General features: G+C 43.0%; 1 long non-coding RNA gene across 1 annotated transcript in view; it reads right to left on the reverse strand.

Moving 5' to 3' along the window:
* LOC128075223 (uncharacterized) overlaps window positions 1–20,691 on the reverse strand; it is a 44,783-nt gene that overhangs the window by 23,122 nt on the left and 970 nt on the right. Inside the window, exon 2 of the long non-coding RNA XR_008203699.1 lies at window positions 18,186–18,278. This is a non-coding gene — a long non-coding RNA (uncharacterized LOC128075223). The remainder of the gene's footprint in view (window positions 1–18,185; window positions 18,279–20,691) is intronic.

Here is a 20,691-nt window from a genome sequence, read left to right on the forward strand (position 1 = left end):
ATGACTCACTTTCAGAATTTCCTGTTGATTTTTTTTTTCAATGACCAGGATGTCATTGGAGAGCTTGTCCTAAAATAGACTGATTGCAATAATCACATCAGGGCCATAGGTTTCAAGCAGCAATTCTGCTTCATGGACATGCTGTGAGAGGAGCCCTAGGGCTATCACAGGGACTTTACAGGTACAAGCTTCCCACAAACAGGCTTCAAAGAGCTGGTTTTCACTCAAGACTGACAAAGCAGCTTGTCCAAGGTAAGGACCAATACAAAGCCAAAGCCATCTTCAAAATCAAAAGTGCCCTTCCAGGCTAGTCCTCTTGTGAGAGAAGAAGGTATGCAGGCAGCCTCACAGGGTGAGATATTTACACTAACACCAAGGCTGATAACCTTTCTTGTTCCCTGGGATGGGCATTTAGCAAGAAATGGCCAAATTTCATGACACCTCAGCTGGAGTGGAGCAGAGAAACGCAGTGCCCAGGCCCCAGGCACTGCCACTAATGGCACCTGCTGGATGCTCTTGGTGCTGTGAGCTCCCACGTCCTCGAGGTGCTGCAGAGCCTGACAGGCACAGCAAGTCAGTCAGAGTGTGCTTCATCCCAAGAGGTGCCTATGCAGGCTCGCTCTTCCTCTGCCCACCAGCACAACACATAACAGAAATAAAAGGTTGACAGTAAATTAGTGAATTTCATGTGCAGTTACATGCTAAGAAGTTATTCTGGATTGCCAGTGGTAGGAAAGATGAAGATAAATGGGAAGGAAGCACAGTAGGAAAATATTAACAGGGAGGATGTGCTTTGGGATGCCATTTGAACGTGTCCCAGCAGCACATGCCTGATGGCAGGTTTCTCTAGAGCCCTTCAGAGAACGGACATTACAGCATTTATCTCCTTGCAGGACCATTAACTGGGAGAAGTGAATTTTTCAGCTTTTCCTCAAATTCTTGCATTCACCCAGAGCATTTTTCTCTTAGAAAAAAACTATTTCTGCATCAGACGAGGGGGGCTCTGCACTAACCAGAAAGACTGAGTTCGAATGCCATATGCTCCTTACACGCACTTTGATAATTTTGATGAGCTGTTAGTTATTTCATTAGCATTGTGCAACTACAAAGGGTGAGAGGCCATGTGAAACTCCATAAAACTTTCTGAATGCTGTGGGGGAGGGGTGGTAGGAAACGGAGGAGGGAAGGAATGAGGCTTTGGAATATAGTGGGGAAAATAATACAAAGTATTGCTATAATTCAGTTTTGGTCAGACTGACAGGGTGGGCAGGTGGACAACGCTTTCAGATACAGATGGATATTGAATAACTGCAAAGGAAAACATCAGCACAAAATTACAAAGGAATGAAAAGCAAGAGATCCTGTTCTGTGATCCATTTTGAACTGCTGCTGATCCCAGAGCGCGAACCACAGAACCAGCTGCACACAGGGTGCTTGCTGGCACAAGGACTGGAGAAGACTTTCCTTTTGCAGTGCTATTGATCTGAAAACAACAACAAAGCAAGGAGGGAGGGGGTAAAACTGGGACTGGGGCACACAGCCACTATGACTCATTCCCCAAAACAGACTTTTAAATGCCTCACAGCTGAGAAACAGGCAGCTTAGAGAGTTAACATTCAGAAATTCAGTATAGGAGAAAAAAAAAATCACTGTGCAGTTACATGTGGCACTACATCTGCAAATATTTTACATTTTCCAATGTTTGGAGATTTGCAGCAATACTAACTCCTGCAGCCTCTCCGTAAATGTCCTGAACACATTTTATAGAATAAGCAGAGGCAGAAAAGGAGCTTGCTCCAAAGCCAGACAGTCAGTAGCAGATTTGAAAAGATCCAGAGCTCAACAATATTGCAGAAGCTTAAGAACACTTATTTCATGGCACACACAGATGTACCCAACAGCATCCACCATCCTTTGTGAACTGTGTCAGCAGCTTTCCATCCAAGTCAGGATTTCAGTCAGAGAGGAGCAGAAGTCTCAGGCACTGATGGTTTCGCATCTCTGCTGACAACTTTAGCATATATTGCATGTTTCACGAGATGTGCATGTTTTTACAGCAGAATCAAACCTCTACTTTTATTCTTATGGTTTCTTATGGTTTGGGGATTTATTTATTTCTCATACTTAAACTCCTACAATATATTTTTGGAAAAGAGACCAGCACCAGCACCTAATAAAGAGAGCCCTTCCGTTATTTTTAGATGCCCGTTATTTCTGTGTGCATCTCATGGTATTACTGAATTGATTTAAGCTGACAGCACCGGGAACAGTGTGGCAGACCGATCCCAAAACATCCAAAGAGTCCTTCTGCAACAAAGCCACATTTAACTCTTTCCCACCCGCAAAGTGCCAGTCGGCCATTCAGAAGGCAGGATGAACACGGTGCAGCTCATTTGCCCCATCAAGTACTGCAAATAACAAATGACAAAAGAAACGGGAAACAAAAAATGTGAGCACATCCTATTGACTGTGATCTCTTCGCAGCAAGCGATTCCTGACACTGTATGAGTGAACCAGCATAAATGAAGTTCAGTTTAAAAAAAAAAAAAAACTATTAAGGGGAGAAAAAGTAATGAGTCTGCAAGGTCTGTCGAGGAACTGGCTGTCGCTCCCCAGCTCTGTCTTCTAAACCACACTGGTTTCTGCCACCCAAACTCCAGATGAAAAAGGCTCCACTTTGGGTCTCCTGGTTAAACAAAAGAGCAGGCAGGGCTGCAGCCAGAGACTGTAAACATTCTGGTTTGGTTTTTTGGCATCTGTAGTACATAGCTTTCTCATACGTGTGCTCCTGCATGTGCACACACCCCCACTAATAAATACAGACTGCTACCTTGAGGGAATAGCCAAAAGGCTCCAAAGCAGTGACCTGCTATGATTGTAACCATATCGTGTTGAAACTAAAGTGAGCCTTCCCTTCCCCCTCCTTCCCTTTCACATTCCTCATGCACTTAGAGCACAGATGGCCAAACCCAGGCGTGGTAATAGGAACTTCCACTCTTCTGAGCTGCACATTGATGTAAATGAGCGCTTGCTTTGGTCCACAGCATTGTGTATGTTTGCAAAGAACACAGGAACCAATACAACACATCTGCTCCCACTGCTGCCACAACACTATTTCTTTCATCTGTTTGAGTTTTGGCTTCTCTGAGAGGAAGTAATTGGCTGTTAATTATGGGGGCTGAGAACTGGTCACATCACAGAACTGTGTTTGCAAGCATGATTCATGACAGCATCATTTCTCAGCAGCTGTCAGCAGTAAAGGCTCGGCACTTACATGAAACTATTATAGTGTTATACCAGCAAAGAACGAAGACAAACGCTGTGCACAGCTGAGAAAGCAGAAAACAAAATATTTTTTTAAAACCTTTATTCGATAGAGAATCAACTTGAAACATGCTGTTTCTCAGGAGAGATAAACAATAACCCTGCCAGCATGGCTTCCCAGGCCACGAAACTGAAATCCAAGCTCTTCAGATGTCCTCCCCAGAGCTGGATGAAAAATGAAAGCCCTTCCTCATTAATAGCTGGACATTCTAAACTTGTTCTTAATAATCCCCAGTCTGTCTCTGTTCTCCTCGCTTCCTTGTCTTGTGCTTAAATTGTTTGGTCCTTGGGGAAGACATTATGATTTGTTATCTTCATATAGCCCCTAGGAGATCTGGCCCAAACCCAGGACTATGGTATTTAAAACCAGAACAGTCAGCCTGCATCAGATCAGCAGTCCACAAAGAACAGCATCCTGTCTCCAGTGACTCCCAGTAGCGAACACTTAGAGGGGAAAAATGCAAACATCAGAGTATGTGCGGACTGAACTTCCTCCTGACTGCATTTTCCCTGCTTCCTGCTTACAAAGCTTCCTATCAGCAGCTTAATAAAAGACAAAGAATAAGAGAAAGACGGATGCAATTACAAGGGTGCATCAGAGAGAGAACTTAACACCTCCAATATATGAGCAGCTGGGGGCCCTGAGACCGATGCTGCCGTGTTCTGCCACGGTGCCTCATTCGAAGGGAGCTTCGGCGAGCACAGGAAAGCCTGTCCTTCACAGTGCTGACTGGCACATGTCATCGCCTGAGGTACTGAGCTGTGGGCAGGGCAGGCTGAGCCCATCCCACTCCAACACTGCAGCCACCAGCAGTGGCTGTAAGGAGAAGGGAAGGGGGAGCTGTGCCTTCCTCAGCTGTACTCACTGCTGGCAGCAGAAGCTGCTGAGCCCTCCACCAAGCCAGCTGAACCTGCTCAGAAACATCAGGCAGGCTTACTTTAGAGTGCTAGAAGTGTGTTCTTGGAGAAATTTGCTCTCTAGAATCTGTTAGTGCAGTGTTTATTGGAAGAGAGGACTGCACGCTTAATTTGTCATAGCTCTAACTCCAGATTGGGTTTCCATGCCATGAATAAAAACAAGAAGCTCCATGCAAGCTCTAGGCAGCTCTTCTCAGCAGCAACCACTAAAGCTCCTACTGCTGCCAGTGTGACTACCACGAGGCAGAATATGATACAACGGAGAGTCCCTCTGCCCCACTTAGTCACCAGCGACTGTGAAAAACAAGGTGACCCCAACACACAACACTCACAGAAGAATGCAGTCTTTTATAGGAAAAGAAAATGCATTTCCATGGGCTTCAAACTTTTTTGGTGTGGTTTTACATACGCAGTTCCCTGCAGGATAATTGATGCTGGGGAAAAGACTGGTTTGCAGCAGGCAGGAAAAATTTAGGCAGTCAAAGCAGCCTCATTTAGCGGGCTAAACCAAAATACCAGGACTTGTATGTAAAACACAAGTGAGAAGAAAGGAAAAACAATGCTATAAAAATCCCAGCAATTGAGCTTAAAGAGAGCTGATAGATAACATCTCCAAGCTACCCTCCCAAGCAGGGCCTGAGCCTTTTTTCATGCTGATTTCTTTCTACTTGAGAGAAGAAACTGAGCACAATGTTTTTGTCAATACCCAGGAAACTTCAAATTCAGGACTACTCATTTAAGAAAATGGGAGCTTCAGAAAGCTGAAGATTAAGATACACTGCCCTCAATAGTCTGCATGGGGAAAAGCAAAAGATTTCCTCGTTTTTATGAAACCTCTCTGTGCTCAGTGACAAAATGCAGTCTCGTGGATGGAGAAATAACTGTCAGAAAGAAGCAATCTTTTGTCCACAAATCAGAAAGTGAATCTGGATCCCTCGATATACAGCTCAGTGCCCTGACCCCAACACCGTTCTCTCACACAGTCACATGTCAAAGTCCATTCTTTGCTGATCCCAAAAAGCCCTCAGACCCTCTGCACTTCCAGTGTTGGAATTCCAGATCACAAGCTGTACTGGTGCCTGGCTTGTCGTGGCTGAACAAGCAGGAGATGCTAACACACCTACAGCTGCACTGCTTGACTGCCCAGTGCTCTCACAAATGACAGTCTTGACAGTGGTCACTGGAAGTTAACTGCCACATTTAAGTGGCTGTTGCTATTTTTCTGAATAAAAACAATAATAGTTTTTAAAACTACGCAGGGGCAGACCTGTGGCATCCTGATACCAGGTAACAGATGTATGGACAACTCACGGGGACATGTTTGGGTCTGTAGTTAAGTTTGTTTCTTTCTTTCAGGAGAGCAGAAGGAAAGCACCTCTGACACGCCATGGCTTCACACCTGCCCATTCCCAATGTTCTTCTTTCATAGTGATCTTGCAGGAGGCGTACATACACTTTGGTGTCAACAGGGACAAACATGCACGCATGAGGAGCTTCTACTACATTTTAGTACCTGTTTTGCTTTGGTTTTGAGAGGTATAAAAAGATAAAAGCTCTGTATGAAAATATTTCTGTGGCAATGAACCCTACATTGGCTTATTGCAGTTCCCAGCAACAACACTGCTATGCTGCTGTGACCAGAAGTAATCCTCAATTAGCACAAGTGTGTTCATTTTTTCCAAAGAAGAGAGAAACAAAAAATTGGACACTGAAGCAAATGAAGTGTCCGGGTTCCTGGCCTTTATCACAAAACTACAAATTTCATTTTTTTTCCTGAACTCATTCTATATGTTGGCAGAATATCAGAGAAACATTTTCGATGAATCTTCCTCCCACTTCTCCTCCTCCTCCCCCCTCTTTGGGGCTTTCATTCACTAATCACAACTCAATAATCCCCAAGGGGAAAAGAGAAAAAAGAAAAAAAAACACAGTTATTTTTGCCAGTCCAATATCCTTATTATGCCAGTGAACTTTGCTGAAGAATCCAAAACTCAGGCAACTTACGAATACATTTGTAATATTCAACAAAATAATAAATTCAGCACATGACACAGGAAATAATAATCAGATGATCTCAGCCCCAGAAGCATTTCACTGCTGTGGAAATGCCAGGTTGGAGAGTTCATGTGGAAAAGGAAAAGCCTTGTAACTTCTCCAAACATCAGTCATCACTTCCAGATACCTCTAAATATGGCCATTCATTTCACACTGCAGGATATTGTATTGAAAAGTAAGGCAGGGCCAACACAGCACCTTCCACCACTAAATATGTGCTGCACAAACCTTAGCTAAGTGTGTTTTTCCTATTTGGAATAGGGCTCTTTCATTTCTAAAAAAGAAATGCTTCGTGCTTCTCGCAGAGCAAAATATTTATAGCCACATGCAGAAAAATATAAAGAGCTTGAAAAAGCAAACTCGGAGGTATTCCAGGATAGCTCCATGACAAATATAGAATGACTCATCCACCTCTTTCAATGAAAATGTTCATCCTAGATAGATCAAAGGCACTGAGAACACCAAGCCCTTTTTGCTAAACCTGGCAAGAAAGTAAAAAAGTTTTCAATCAGCAGTCACTTAGTGGGAGGTCTGTGAACAAATGAAAGCCATAAGATGCTGGCACATGAAAGAAACCATCCCCTACAGTGCACAATAGGGACAATGTATATAATCTAAGCATAATTTGTGAGGAACAGAAAGTTTGGATGAATATTTTTGCACAGCTCTCCCAGTTGCCATATGGATCTGATAGGAGCAGCTATGCTTGATTTTTTGATACAGATTTTCAAAGGTCTTCACACTGCCTATCATTCACATGCTTTCAAAACACAGCTTTGAGGGCTGCACAATTGCAGCCTGTCATCTCATCGTGGATTCACTTTTGAGGCACTTGCATGGACACCTACCAGCTCGCAATTGGTCTGAATGCATCTCGCTGTCAGTGAGCCTCTGCACATTGTTCTGTTTGCCTGCATTTCAATGCTGGAGCTCCCACCTCTCCCCACCACCAAGTGGAGGCAAGCAAAATGTCAAAGCCTCATAAAAATAATGTGCTTGCGGCAGACCCCAGGGCTAAAGCTGTTTTTGCATGGGTGCAGCCACGTGTGGTGCCACCACACATACATGCTGCGTGTTCCTAGGCATTGGGGGTTCCTTTACAGCGGTGCCATTACCTTAAAGCAAGTGGCTCATCAGAGCTGGAGGGGGCAGGCCAGGAGAAATGCTTGCAGTACTCATTGGTCACTAATGCCCTGTGCCTGTGCTGTGCAGCAGTACTTTGCTGGACAACCACTGCCATTCAGGCCAGGAGGAGCCCACTTCAGGAGGAGCACAGCCAGCTGAAGCCACCTGTGCAGGGATGCAGGGCTGTCTGTCACTTCCAGAGAAGCTGGAATCGTTAGCCTGGCACTTCAGAACAAGTAGTGAGGTGTTAACCCCACACCAGCAGTTTTGTCAAAGGCAAAGAATATCCACTGTGAAAGCTGAACGCAGGCGTCCGATTGACACAGGAGTGCTGATGTTGAACCCAGCTGCCCAGGCAAGCCCTGCTGCCTCAGCACTGATTTCACACACTGCGTGCTCTGGGAGGACGGTAGGACGGGAGTCAGCCTTCCTCAGCAACAATGAAATAGGAATGCACACCCCTGGGCAGAGTGTGTTCCATTCCCCAGATGGGGATGGATATTTCTGTGTAGTGAAGCCAAAGTCTCATATTCCCCTCACTGAACACTTTACCTCACTGCTTGTGGGAAATGGGGAGAGCAGGATCGTTCTGCGCAGCTTTCTTTACTTGCCCACTTTCCTTTGTCCTCCCACTTCCCTACTGTTGTTTACCACTTGCAGCAGTGGAGTCAGCAGGCCGGCAGACCTCTTTCCATCCTACAGTGTGGCTCATCCACAGCCAATGAACAACCAGAGGGAGTGGGAGAGAGTAGACTGCCCAAATCACTTCTGGTGAAGGAAGTTCTGCCAGACCACAGCGCAGCACAGCCTGCAGCTCACTCTGTACTGCCACACTAGGAAAATAAGGAAGGAGTGATGCAGCCGTGCATTAACACCAGCCTGACCAAAGCATGGCTACAGTCCAACTGTCTAAATAGTTCATTTTGATAAACACACATCATCTGTGCCAGGATGCTCAAAGCCCCCTGCTGCAGCACTGCTAGCTCCTGCTGCTGAACAGCTTTGGGGAACTTTACACTTCATCATGAGAGCATTGCACTGAAAAAAGCTGAGTTGGAAGTTTTTCAGTTTGAGTTTCTTGTCTTGCTAAATTCTTGAAACTGGTTTTAAATACTAACTGTGCGTAATTGCTTACTGCAGAAGGGAAAATCCTGACAGCAATATCCTCCTTATTCATAAAGCATTCACACATTTTACCCAATTCTGAAACTTACTAACCAGGCTTCTGGAAGTGATTTTTTTCCACAACCTTAAACTTCAGCAGTAACAGTTTGCAAATTTTCTGGGTAACAGTTGCCTACAAAGCACTTTAAATTTATAAACTTCTCATACAGTTTCTGACATTTATCATTGCTAAAGAAAATGGAAGCAATGGAATCGGCTATGCATCGTGAGTAATATAATGCAATACTCAAGGACACCCAGAGGAGTACTTCAGAGGCAAAGGAATCTAAATCATACACTCAGTGCTGGGAAACCGTATAGGAAAATGCGCAGCACCATTTCTTGGTTGACTGTAGCTGTCACTGCTCAGTGTTATGCGAGAGCTGAGCACGCTGCCGATGCGCGGGGTTACATAATTGACAGCGGTGATTTACTATTTATGTGAATTAGAAGAGAAAGAAACTGTGGAAAGAATTCCTAATGAGTGATCACAAGTGTTTCCACAAGGCCTGCCACAGCCAGGGCTAAACAGAACCTTACGGCACGGCCGGGAGATGGCTTTGGGCAGACAAAGCAGGGAACGCGCTCGGTCCGCGCAGGGGTTCCCAGGCAGGCAGGCAGGCAGGCAGCCTGCTGCATCCCAGCCCTCAGCAGTGTACCTCTAAGCCCTTAACACCAGAGCTCCTTTGTGCCTTCTAACTTCTTTTTGTTGTCCTTCATTGCCTGGTGCAAGTCAAAGATTCTCAGGCACTGAGCACATGAACTGGGCAGAAACAGGAACTCTCTGAATGCACATTTATGGACACTACAACACCTGCTGCATCCCGCGGGTCACTGGGCAGCAATTCAACTTGTCTTTGGCAGGTGTGTGGCTTACACACATCCTACAAAGCGTGGCTGCCTCCTCCTTTGTGAGCACAGGGTTTGTCTGGATGGAACATGAGAGCTGCAAGCACCCAGCAGCACGGTTCCTGCAGCTGCACTGCACGATGCCCCACTGACACGCACAGATCAGTGCAGAACGTCTGCTGCAGATCAGATCTGACCAGCTGGGAGAGGGGCTGCATGTTCTGTGCCAATGGAACACCTCCACCTGGAAATCCCAGCCAAAGAAGAAATAGATGTGGTAGTATGGAAGCTTTGTACATATATATTCTTTTGCACTCACTGCTTCTTACATGGAAATATACAGAATTTTTGAGTAATTGTAACTGTACTCAGATTAAACTTCAGAACTTCTTTTTTTTCCTTATATTTTTTCCTTTGCTCTGTATTTTAATCTCCCCTGCTTTCTCCTTCTTTTCCTCTTTTTGCTTCTTCCTCCAGTCCCACTGAAGATAAACACAAGATCACGGTGTAAGAAATAACTCGCCCTTTCCATTCCTCTATTTCTTCTCCAAGCATCTGCAAATTCTATTAGCTGAAATGATGTGGGACACTGGGATGGATGGGGGCAGACGGAGAGGCGCAGACAGACAGACTGCCCAGTAGCGTCTGGTAGCCTGGCACTTGCTGGCTGCTTGGTACAGAGCTGCATCTTCCTGGGGAGGAGCTTTATCAGTATCATCAGTACAAACCCTAATTGCATTACAGAAATTGTAAGATGAAAATGAAAGTTTAAATTACTTCAGTGTTTATCTTCATTTGTATATATTTGGCTGTTAACAAGATGCACACACACACAATACCAACTCCAGCCGATGGGGAGAATTTATGATGGAGGAAGCAATACAAACTGAAGAACAGTCGGCTGAGTGCTCTGCGGCCCTCAGCACCTTACTGAAGGCATTCTGTGGTGAGGGAAGCACCGCTCACCCACTGCTGAAGCTCAGTGCCTTTGTGCCAATACAACAACCTGCAGGGCCATGGGGTAATCACTGTCACAATTGCAGGAGAAATGTTTGAAAGGAATTAGGTAAGAATGGTCCAGTGGCTCAGTGTGCAAAGCAAACAAGTTTTGAAAGTGTACTGCTCTATTTTAAGGTTATGGCCTTTAAGACAATCTCATGACTTGGACGGCATTTTTGCTTTTTGAAAGCTAGCAGCTGCATACGTAATGTGACTCTCCACAATTATTTCCTTAAAATCTTTGCAGAAAACGTGTGACAGAGAGCAAACAAGCAAGCAAGACTCACATACAGCATGACTGCCTCGTGCTTCCCTGTTCTGTAGGTTTTATGGCATAAGCACATTTATACGTAAAGCCAGCAATGCTTTATTAGATAACCAATAACACATCACACTGCAGCTAGTAAATAGATCTATCCCAAGAAAATACATAATGGAGGGAGATTGGGTCTGGCTGGCATCATTATTTACACACAAGACTGCATGGAATCTTTGCTTCTAAACATAGCTGTGCCTGGCTGAGGCGGGTGGGTCAGATGGGAACTTCCCAGGCAGGATGAATGTGCCAACACTCAGACAATGTTCAGGTCACTTCCCCAGCTATGCAGCCTGATGCTCCCAGAAATGAACTGAGATGAGTGCATGCAGTCTGTACCCTAATCAATATCATTAATTCATCTGTAAGGAAGGAAAGAGCAGAGGATCTGCTCTCTCCTAACTCTGCTGATGTGCAGAGTGGTCAGTTGGTCTCTGCCTGCAGACTGAACAAAGCAGCAGTGCATGGCCCCCAGCAGCCAGAGAGATTCAATGGGGAAAATCCTGACAGAGCCCTTGGTCATGAAGGATTCAAATATGGAAGACTTCAGATTTCCTACTTTCTTCTAAGGATCAGAGATCTGTAATCAGATGGTGTCTTCCTAAAGAACAGAACTGTCACCAAGCTGCTCGTGCTGCTCCTTTCCCTCTGGGGACAGTCCTATCTCGGAACACACAGCATCGCAGGAGAGGGCAGGGGGCCATTTTGAGATACCTGCTGTGAATGAGACAACAAAACTTGGCAGCTGCTGAAGAACATGGAGTCATGGAGAGCTGGGGATGCACTGATATATGGTGCTAGATGCAATGCAGTGAGATGCACGAATTAGGTGTGCCTTGACGTCAGAAGGCTTCTTTTCGTATATACATATGTGTGTAATTGCAAACACAGAAATGCACAGTTACCTACACAGCAAGTTCATGGAAATGTTAAATTAGACTCTGAAGAGATTGAAAATACTTCAGGAAAGCATTAAAAGGAGGTGATATCCTAGAAGTATAACATAGAAGTCTAGGCTCTGTTGCCCTGAAAGATCCTCTGATCCCTGAAAGACACACACACTTTAGAAAACAAAATACCATTAAAAGATCAAAGATCCTTCTGGGGTGCATTCTCAGCACTCTTCAAAGCCTATGTCCCCTCTCTTGCCCCTTGCAAACTGATTAACTTCAGTGGGATGAATCAGCTCACACAATCAGCAAAATCATGCAGTGAAAATAAGCAACCGTACACGTTAACTTAGGGCAGAGCAAAACCAAGATCCTTCTATTTTCCTCTGTTTGATTGAACCACTGGGATTTACACCAGTTCTCATCTTCAAGCTACAATTGGTATTTAATCTGTTACCAGGCAGCTTTTTCTGAAATCATTTTGCACATGGATCAGAGGCAACCCCCTTTCCCTGAATTAAAAAGTAAATGAGAGCACCATCTGGCCACTCCTCGTCTGATGCAGCCCCAGCGCCTGCGGTGGTATTCCAAAATGTGAGGAATGCTCACCCCGTAGACTCGATTCACATCCTCCCTCCTATTGACTAAAGCTGCTCTGTCCCCTTCTGGGCTGCTTTATATAAGAAGTTGGTGGGAAGACGAGGGCTCTGAAACCTTAACCATCTTCAAATGTGCGTGTGTGTGGTCTGAGCAGGCAGCTTATGCAATGAGAAATGGGAAGCCACTAAAATGATTCTGCTTCTAAATATTTTGACCTTTATTGACATTTATAAGTAGCAGGCAGCTTAATTACCAATTAAAGGAAGTTATTAGCTACAAAAGGAGCCTGTTCTTTTTTTCTTTTACGGCTCCTTTTCCAAACCAGTGCTACTCAGATGAGATTTCTGTGGCAGGACAAGGCAAGGGAGCCCAGGAGACCTCAACTGCTCTACAGCTAACCTACACAGCAGCCGATAGAGAACTCAAAGAACTTTCATAAAGTGGACGCTCCAGAGAAAGCACATTCAGAACAACACACCCTCTGCTTCTGCTGGTATCACAGCCTTGTATTACAGCACTCCCACGGTTTTCTAAATGGAACTGCTTGGTGGGCATTACTACTGGCTTGTTTGCTTTCATGCACACTCACAAACAAGGCCTCATCCTATTCAAATTATTGATTTTAAGTCAGTTGGTTTGAGGTTGGTTTTTTTTTTAATACACAATACGCATTCAGAGGATGGCCTGAGGAGCTGAGAATATACATGAATGGACCACTAACCCTGATGCAAACTGTTAAAACAACTGCAAGTTCCACCCCAAAGATGGCTGCATTCCTGCAGCAGACAAAACAGTTCCTTTAAGCCACCCAGTCTCCAAATTTGCCATCAGGATTGCATTGGTAGGAGCTTTGTACACGTGTATGGCCCCACTCCTCTAACATGATTGCTGGGTAATGGCACTTACAAAAATATCTTGATTAGAAAGTATTTATTAAATATATTTATTAGAATAACCAGTGTTCTCCCATAATTTTAGAATACCTTTTAATAAATACAAATGAGGAGAAGAGTATACCCAAATTTCAGTAGTGAGTGCTCTAATATCTGAAACATGTGATCACTATGATGCTTTTTCATCTAACCCTGTTCTAACCTGAATTAAAAATCAGTGACAAAATAACTGCCCAACTCTGACCACTCATTATTTTCCACTGTGTAACACAGATCAGTGCTGTTTGAAGAGTCTCTGTATAAGAAGGGAAGATCAGTACATACAGAAAATGCAAAGAAACACCTAAAGCATTTTGTCCTCAGTGGATGAAGAATCCCCAGTGGATGCAGTTCCCCAGTGACAAGGAAAGTAGCTGCATGGTCCACAACGCATTTTAGAGTATATCAAACCAAGAAGCAATGGAAGTTCCAGCACTCTCCTAGGCACAATATTTCAGCTTTTCACCAGTGCTACTCCTGCATATATCAAAAGAAGTCCCGTGACACCTTCTGCTTACCTCAGTGGCCAATTTTCCAGCATACTTCTGGACTCTCTCAAGCAATGCATTTAACACTATTTTTCCATTCTCTGTGCTTTCTCCCAGATCCTCCTGTATTGTTTTGTTTTTTCTTTGTCTGTATTATTTACACTTCCTAAACTAAGTTGGTAATTCAACTACAGTTTCATACAGAAAAAAATTATTAATTGCAGCCTATTTGAAACGAAGATTTTGATCCTGCAGTCACTTAAGTCAAAGGCAACAAGGGCTTTCTGTTCAGTGGGAATAGAACAAACCCAGTTCCTGATCAGTGTGTTTTTAATCAGGGAGCCTTCACATTTAAAAAGGAAATAATTTGCATCATATTAGTATTCATTGTCCACCTACACAGGATGGGAAGTTTACTGAACAAAAAGGTTAAGTGTGTCGGTGCCAAGAAGGTTTGCCCGTTGCTCAGTCAGTCACAGCAATGAAAGCATCTCAGCTGTACCTGTTCCAGGAAATTACATCAAAAACCCCTGCACGCGCGGCTCAGGGGAGTCAGACCTGTTTCTTATGGTACATAAAGGTCAACTGAGATCACTGTGTGCATTATTTCATCTCAAGAAGAGTCCAAGTGCACCAAAACCAAAAATAAAGCTCAATGAAAGAAGGTAGCAGAAGGGAAGTTGCTGCAGGCTGCCTGATACGGCTTACTCGAGTCTGTCACTTCAGGTCAGCAGGGAAATGTCCTCCAGCAAATTGTTTACCGGGGGACTGGAAAAGCGATACAAGAGTTCTTTGTGGTGGTGCAGGAAGGCACGTGGTGCTCACGGTGCAGGACAGCTCTGTCCAGCCTGGGGGTCACAGAACCTGCTGGATTTGGGGTCATTGTAACGAGAGGCAGAAAAGGCTTAGTGTCAGAAGCAAGCCGTTTGCTGCAGAGCCATAACCTGCTTCAGTGGCAAACCATAGGCACTTACAGTTTGAAAAAGACCACAAAGCACTTATTTAGGTGTTTTCTTACAAGACGAAGTTTGTACAAGGTTTCTTCCTATAACATTTTATCTAATATTAGATAATACGTCTGATTAAAGACTGAGATTAGATTTCAAAGTGGAAAGCACCTTATGGTGCATTGTTTCACTGACGTTTTGAGGCAGTTCAGGACAACAGCACGTCACACACCAAAAAGCCTGTGTCTTCCAGGAAGATGTCTCACCCCTGATCATCTTTCTCCTCTGGCAGCTATTCTGGCAGCTTCTCCCTTGCCAGCTATTGCAGGAGGGATAGAATGGGATCTTAAGTCCTGTGTGAACTTGTGGTTGTCAAATGTCTGAGCAGAAATTCTACTCAAAGCTATTTTTTAAAGTATTAGTAACAAACCAAGCTTATGCAAACATCAGCCACGGTAGCTGCTGATGTGAAGACGTGGAAGAGCGGATCAAATCCAAGCTTACAACAGCAAACAGGTATCGGTAGGATAGAAACATCTGCCTGAATTTTGATGTCCTTGAACAACTCATTAAATCACATCATCCTACATATACACCTTGACAGGAGTCAGACAGCAGTAATGTCCTTGGAAATCAGGCAGTGGGCTCTGGGAGGAAGGAAGTAGCTGGTACATGCAGTAAATCAAATGCAAAGAAAAAAAGAAAAGGAAAATAAATTTGAAAAAAAATAAAAATCACAGTTCTGCTGCAGAATCATTCCATTCAGCCTGGCTACAAACACAGGCAGCTACAAACCGATCATTCATCTCCAACATAAACATAGATCTGGTTAGACTAGCAGTAACATAGGTTGAGATTTTTAGTAGATGACATAAATAAATGTATTTTTATATTTCCTGACCACATTAAGCTTGAAATCAGAGTTCTAAACTGCGAGCCACATACTATAAGACTTCTAATAGCCAATAAATTCCGAGAGTCACAGTGAAGCAATGTTTTCTCCTTAATGGTACATTTTGCTGTGGTGTATATAAATACAAGGGGACTTGTTTTTTTATGGATTTGAGATTTTATGTTGCTGAACATGACCATTCAAACAAGGTTAAAGTTCTTTTAGAAGGACAGCAAGATGGAAACCACTTCAGAAGGCACGATGTCAGGTTCCAAATATTATTTCTACATGGAAAGACATTAGTAAGAGATGGGGGAGGGCTGGGGAAAACTACTTTCTCCCCAGAAGGCACAATTCAGGAGAGCAAAAGCACAGCTAAAACATCCCAGCCCAACATCACCTCTGTGTTTCTCAGTTCCTATCCCACTCTTATACATTAAGAACGCATTGAGCTCTTACCCTGCCCAGTGCATCCACTCCCTATTTGTAAAGCAGGGATTACAGTGCCAGAATTCCTTTAGCTGGTGCCAAAGGAATGAATGAGTTCAGAGAGTTACCAGTAATACTTAGTGCTAAAATACTTAAACTCTAAAGGTCATTTTTCATCTCAAAGTCTTACAACACTATAAAGTGGAGATCACGATAACTGAACACAGCAGATGTAATAACTTTTGCAGATTCACCAAACGTGTCAGTAGCAAAATCAGAAGTGATTCTCAGGTTGGCCACAACCCTTAGAAGTTACCTTAAGCTTCCAGACCCATCAAAGATGACAGCTGATAACCAGTAGTCAGCTTTTAACAAGCAGCAGCAGCTTGCTGGATTACAAGGCTGCATTTCAGCATGGCATTGCTAAGCAAGCCCTGGCAGAAGAACAACACAACATTCCACGGACTTTGAAGGCAAGTCCCTCAATATGGGACAAAGTTGTTTAGCTTTTGGATCTACCACTTTCAGCAGATCTCTCACAAAGAGACATGTTCCCAGTGGGGGAGCAATAAAGACAGTCAGCGTGTACTGGCTCTACTGCCTGTTATTGACTGAAAGTTGTTGGAATAGCCAAGAAGAAAATATCTGAGCGCTGATGTCACTTCGATACAATTGCTTTGGAGGCTGTTCAGTTTTCCTTGGGGCGCCTATTCATTTTTAGAGACTCACTGATCTTTGTCTGATGGCTGAAGTTTTATGACCAGAAAGAAATGAAGATGGCAGCTAAGAGCTTCAGTTCACAATGAGAGAAATAATCCTTTTAAGGGAGAATTCCTCATTCCTAGCTCAGTTTAAGAACTAGCAGTTGGGACTGAGTAGATGGAATGTACCAGCAGAATAAATTTTAAAACACCACGTACTTTCAAATGCAAATTAGCTGTAGAATGACAAATAAGACAAAAATAATAATAACTTCCCCGCCCACCTACGTTAAGGTTGAAAAGTCAAGTATCTGCAGGCTGGAAACTCCAGAATTAAGGTTGCCTTGTGCAGTCCTAATTCATTTCTCCTGCGTGATACAATTAAAACATATTTCCCCCATGGCCTCACCCCTTCAGTGGGCAGGATGAACAGAGCTATTCAGGATTTCTTTTTTTTACCTTTTGGAATCAATGTGTGGCCTTGGTTTTATTTATAGCGTGCAGTTTAAACTCTGCACTGAATACAGGATTATTCATTTCCTGGTGGGTTTTAATACAACGCTTATCAAGAAGTCCTCGCTGCAAAAACAAACATCTCATGACAAAACCCCTGCCAACGAGGCAGGATGGGTCCCTTCAGCAGAAGAGCTTAATCAGAATCAGAGGACCCACAAGACTGTTTCGATTAGTATGAGATCATCTGAATGCAATATAGTGAATAATATATTCTTGTTTTTAGCAAACCCCATTTTCTGAGAGAGAGCTCCAAAACTTCCACTGCCACGAGTTCTGTGTTTGAGAAACCATGTGTTTCCTTTCAGGGTCATCCACAGCATTTCCAAACCTCATTTTCTGTGGTTTACAGCATTTCCTTCTAAGATCTCTCATCAAAAGACAAGCAGGGCCTAGTCTGGGGCTAAGCAATGAAAACTGCAGGGCTAGAATATAATTGTTCATAGCTTACATGAATTTGGAAATTCACTTTTAAATTTATAATTTAAAGAAAAATAAAATCAATCCCTGCTTTTATTTACATACTCTCTCATTTAGAAGTGTAATTGTAGGTTGATTATGTATATACACCTAAAACCAAAAAGCAATCATGTCTGCAACCAAAAATACTGGAACAACTCTGTAGGACTGGCTGAACAAAACAATACTCATGCTTTGAGTTGCTTTGTTTTGTTTTTCCAGCAGTTAATCATGCATCAGGAAAGTTTTAAATAAATAATTTGGAGGCTATATAATCACTCTTCTTGCAGACAAGACAACTCACACCCAACCTTTTGATCTGGATCTAAGCTACAAATCAAGTAACTCTTATTTAGAAGTCACCTCTACAGAAAAAAAAAAAAAAAGTTACTTCAAGTTCCATCAGTATGAAAACCTTCCAAGAAATACGAATTTCAAGTTCATGCAAGCCTGTAATCCCACCTGCACAACCTCTTTCAGATAAATCAGTTCATGATTCCCTGTGTCATACTGCTTGTTTTACATCACACTCTTAAAGAAAAGAGCAGATGTTAGAAATATTTAAGAAAAAAAAAATGACTTACTGATCTGACAGCCATCAGGATCTCTTTTGGTTCACACTGCTTATCTCAAGCTGTTCCTCAGTGAAACTCTCTTCAGAGAAGAGGATCTGACAGCTGAAAGAAAAATGCACAAAGCTTACAGTTTATACCCACAAGACTGGAAATTTGGCATGTCTGGAGGCTTTAGCATTATTATTATTACAAATACATTCTGGAATTTGTATTTTTGGCATAAGCAGAAGATTCGTTGTAGAGAATGTAGCTTTTTTTTGTTTTTAATGTGTTAAGTTAGCTTGGATTACTTCAAATTCAAGTATTTCAGCAATGACCACAAATAACATCCTTTTTTGATTTGATGTAGCAAAAAGAAAGCTAACAAACATGACTTTAGATATCACTTAGCTACAACTTTCAAAACATCACCTTTATTATCTTAGAACGCAGCAACCTGAAAAACTGGCCCTCCTACAACCCAAGCTTGGTCAAGACAGACTTGTTAGTTATAGTTTCCTTTAATGAAAAACTATTTTAAAGTCAAAAAAGTTTAAAAAAAAAATAATAATGATGATCTCAAACCAGAGCTCTTAGCGTCCTGTTGCTTTTTTAAGAAGAACGTGCTTAATTCAATATGTAAGTTGTCTGCCTGTGACATTCCCCCAGTTCAATGCAAGGCCTCTGATTTGTAAAGACAGAAGTTGATGCTACGCTCTCAATTGCCAGTGCATCCTCCCACCCACAACTACTCTTCAGCAGTGTCAGTTCTACACCTCCGATGTTGTAACAGCATCAGGGAGCTCCCACTGCAGACACAGGCCTTGCTAAATGCTGTATAAACACAGCCAGGAGATTTAAATTACCACATCCTCAAAGAGATTGATGGAACTATTTCGCTGTTCCAGCAGGAGGATCACAAGGCATTTCACAGTTAGGTCTCTCTGGAAGGAAGGCTGTATTTTCAGCTTTATTTTATGGATGGCTGAGTATAGCAGCACAACACAAGTTTACTTTCTCTCTGAAAGTGGACACACACTAAACTGAAAGCTTGCTGAGGTTCCATTTTTGCAGACATTATTACTAAAACTAACAGTACCACAGAGAACCATAGGTCTGATGCCAGCATCTAGTTCTAGTTTAGAAGCACCCATTTCCTCAGACTGACTGAGAGCCTGGAAATCATTTCTACCACCAGCCACCTGATGCTCTCAGCTGAGCCCAATGATTTGCTCACCCAGAGGAATGCACAGACACTTGCTAATACACTGGGAAACAGAAGTCAAGGTCATTTCATCCTTATGCCTCACGTGATGTAACATTTGCCATGGCTACTATACAATGCACAAATTGCAGAGTATAATCATCTTACTGCTAACATCTGGTCAAGTTTAAAACCGGAATCTTGTAAAGTTTGTAATTACATCTCCTTATGCTTTTCTGAGCTTTATTAATCTCAGCTTTTTTTTTTTTTTAACTTCAATGAGTACATTTTCTGATTCATAGCAATGTTTCAATTAATCATTTCCATTATTACCCCTTCCATTGCCTAAAAGAAAGAAAAACTAAAATTAAAAGCTCACTGAGTTTTAACCCTTTACATGACAAAGTGACGTAGGCTCTCAGAACCTCATCCAAGTGATGCTGTAATTCACTGGAGACTCTCCACTGACTTAGCTTTGGATCTGCCCCCAAAACAAGGGAGGCTGTGGTACAGCAAAGCCCTGGGGCAGATATTCCACTTTAAGCATGTATTAAAGCTCCATCGCCATCTCTCATTAATCCATCAAGGAGGGAGGAATTCAGTACGTTCTCCCAGCCTTGCAGAGCTCTGCAGGGTGTGCAGGGATCGGTGCCTGGCACTGCCCGGCCCGCCCGGCCCCATCCGTGCTGTGCAATGCTGCCTCTCGGTGGAGCTCAGCTAAAGGCTCAGCAAGGCTGTCAGCTGTTCTCTCCAAACCTGAACAGAAGCAGAACTAGGCTGTCTTTAGCTATTAAGGTGCCATTTCCTTGCAATTTCTGTCTGCCTGCTGCATGTGAAAAGGACTAATGTCATAATCTCCAGAGTATCACTGAAAGTAAAAGCTGCTGGTAGCTGGGCAGCCAGAAGCACAGAACCTGCATGTTTCATAAGCCAAGCTGAATATCCATAGAGAACAATTGCATGGTTTTGCTAATGAGCTAACTCAGCTAATTGGGTGATGAACTAATTCAACTTCTTACAAAACAATTCATGAACTCTTATTAATGATCAGTTATTCAGTGTTTGGAGACCTTCATTAATCACCACTATTCCTACTTGTTTTCTCTATTTATGTTATATGTGCAGGGTAAAGATAAACTTAAAAAAAAAAAATTAGCTGTGACTTTTTGTTCATAATCACAGTGATGGGAAAAACTCCAAAAGCATTCTCAGTGTTTTGTAGTTGTCAAGACACTTTATTTTCTCTCATTCCCAAGCTTCAGAAGCTTCCTCTTTGTGATTGCAAACAGATGAGGGTAGAACATGCAATTAAACTACAGCAAGTAAATTCCA

Source organism: Tympanuchus pallidicinctus, unplaced genomic scaffold, assembly GCF_026119805.1.
Source record: "Tympanuchus pallidicinctus isolate F22 unplaced genomic scaffold, pur_lepc_1.0 scaffold12, whole genome shotgun sequence".
NCBI lineage: Eukaryota > Metazoa > Chordata > Aves > Galliformes > Phasianidae > Tympanuchus > Tympanuchus pallidicinctus.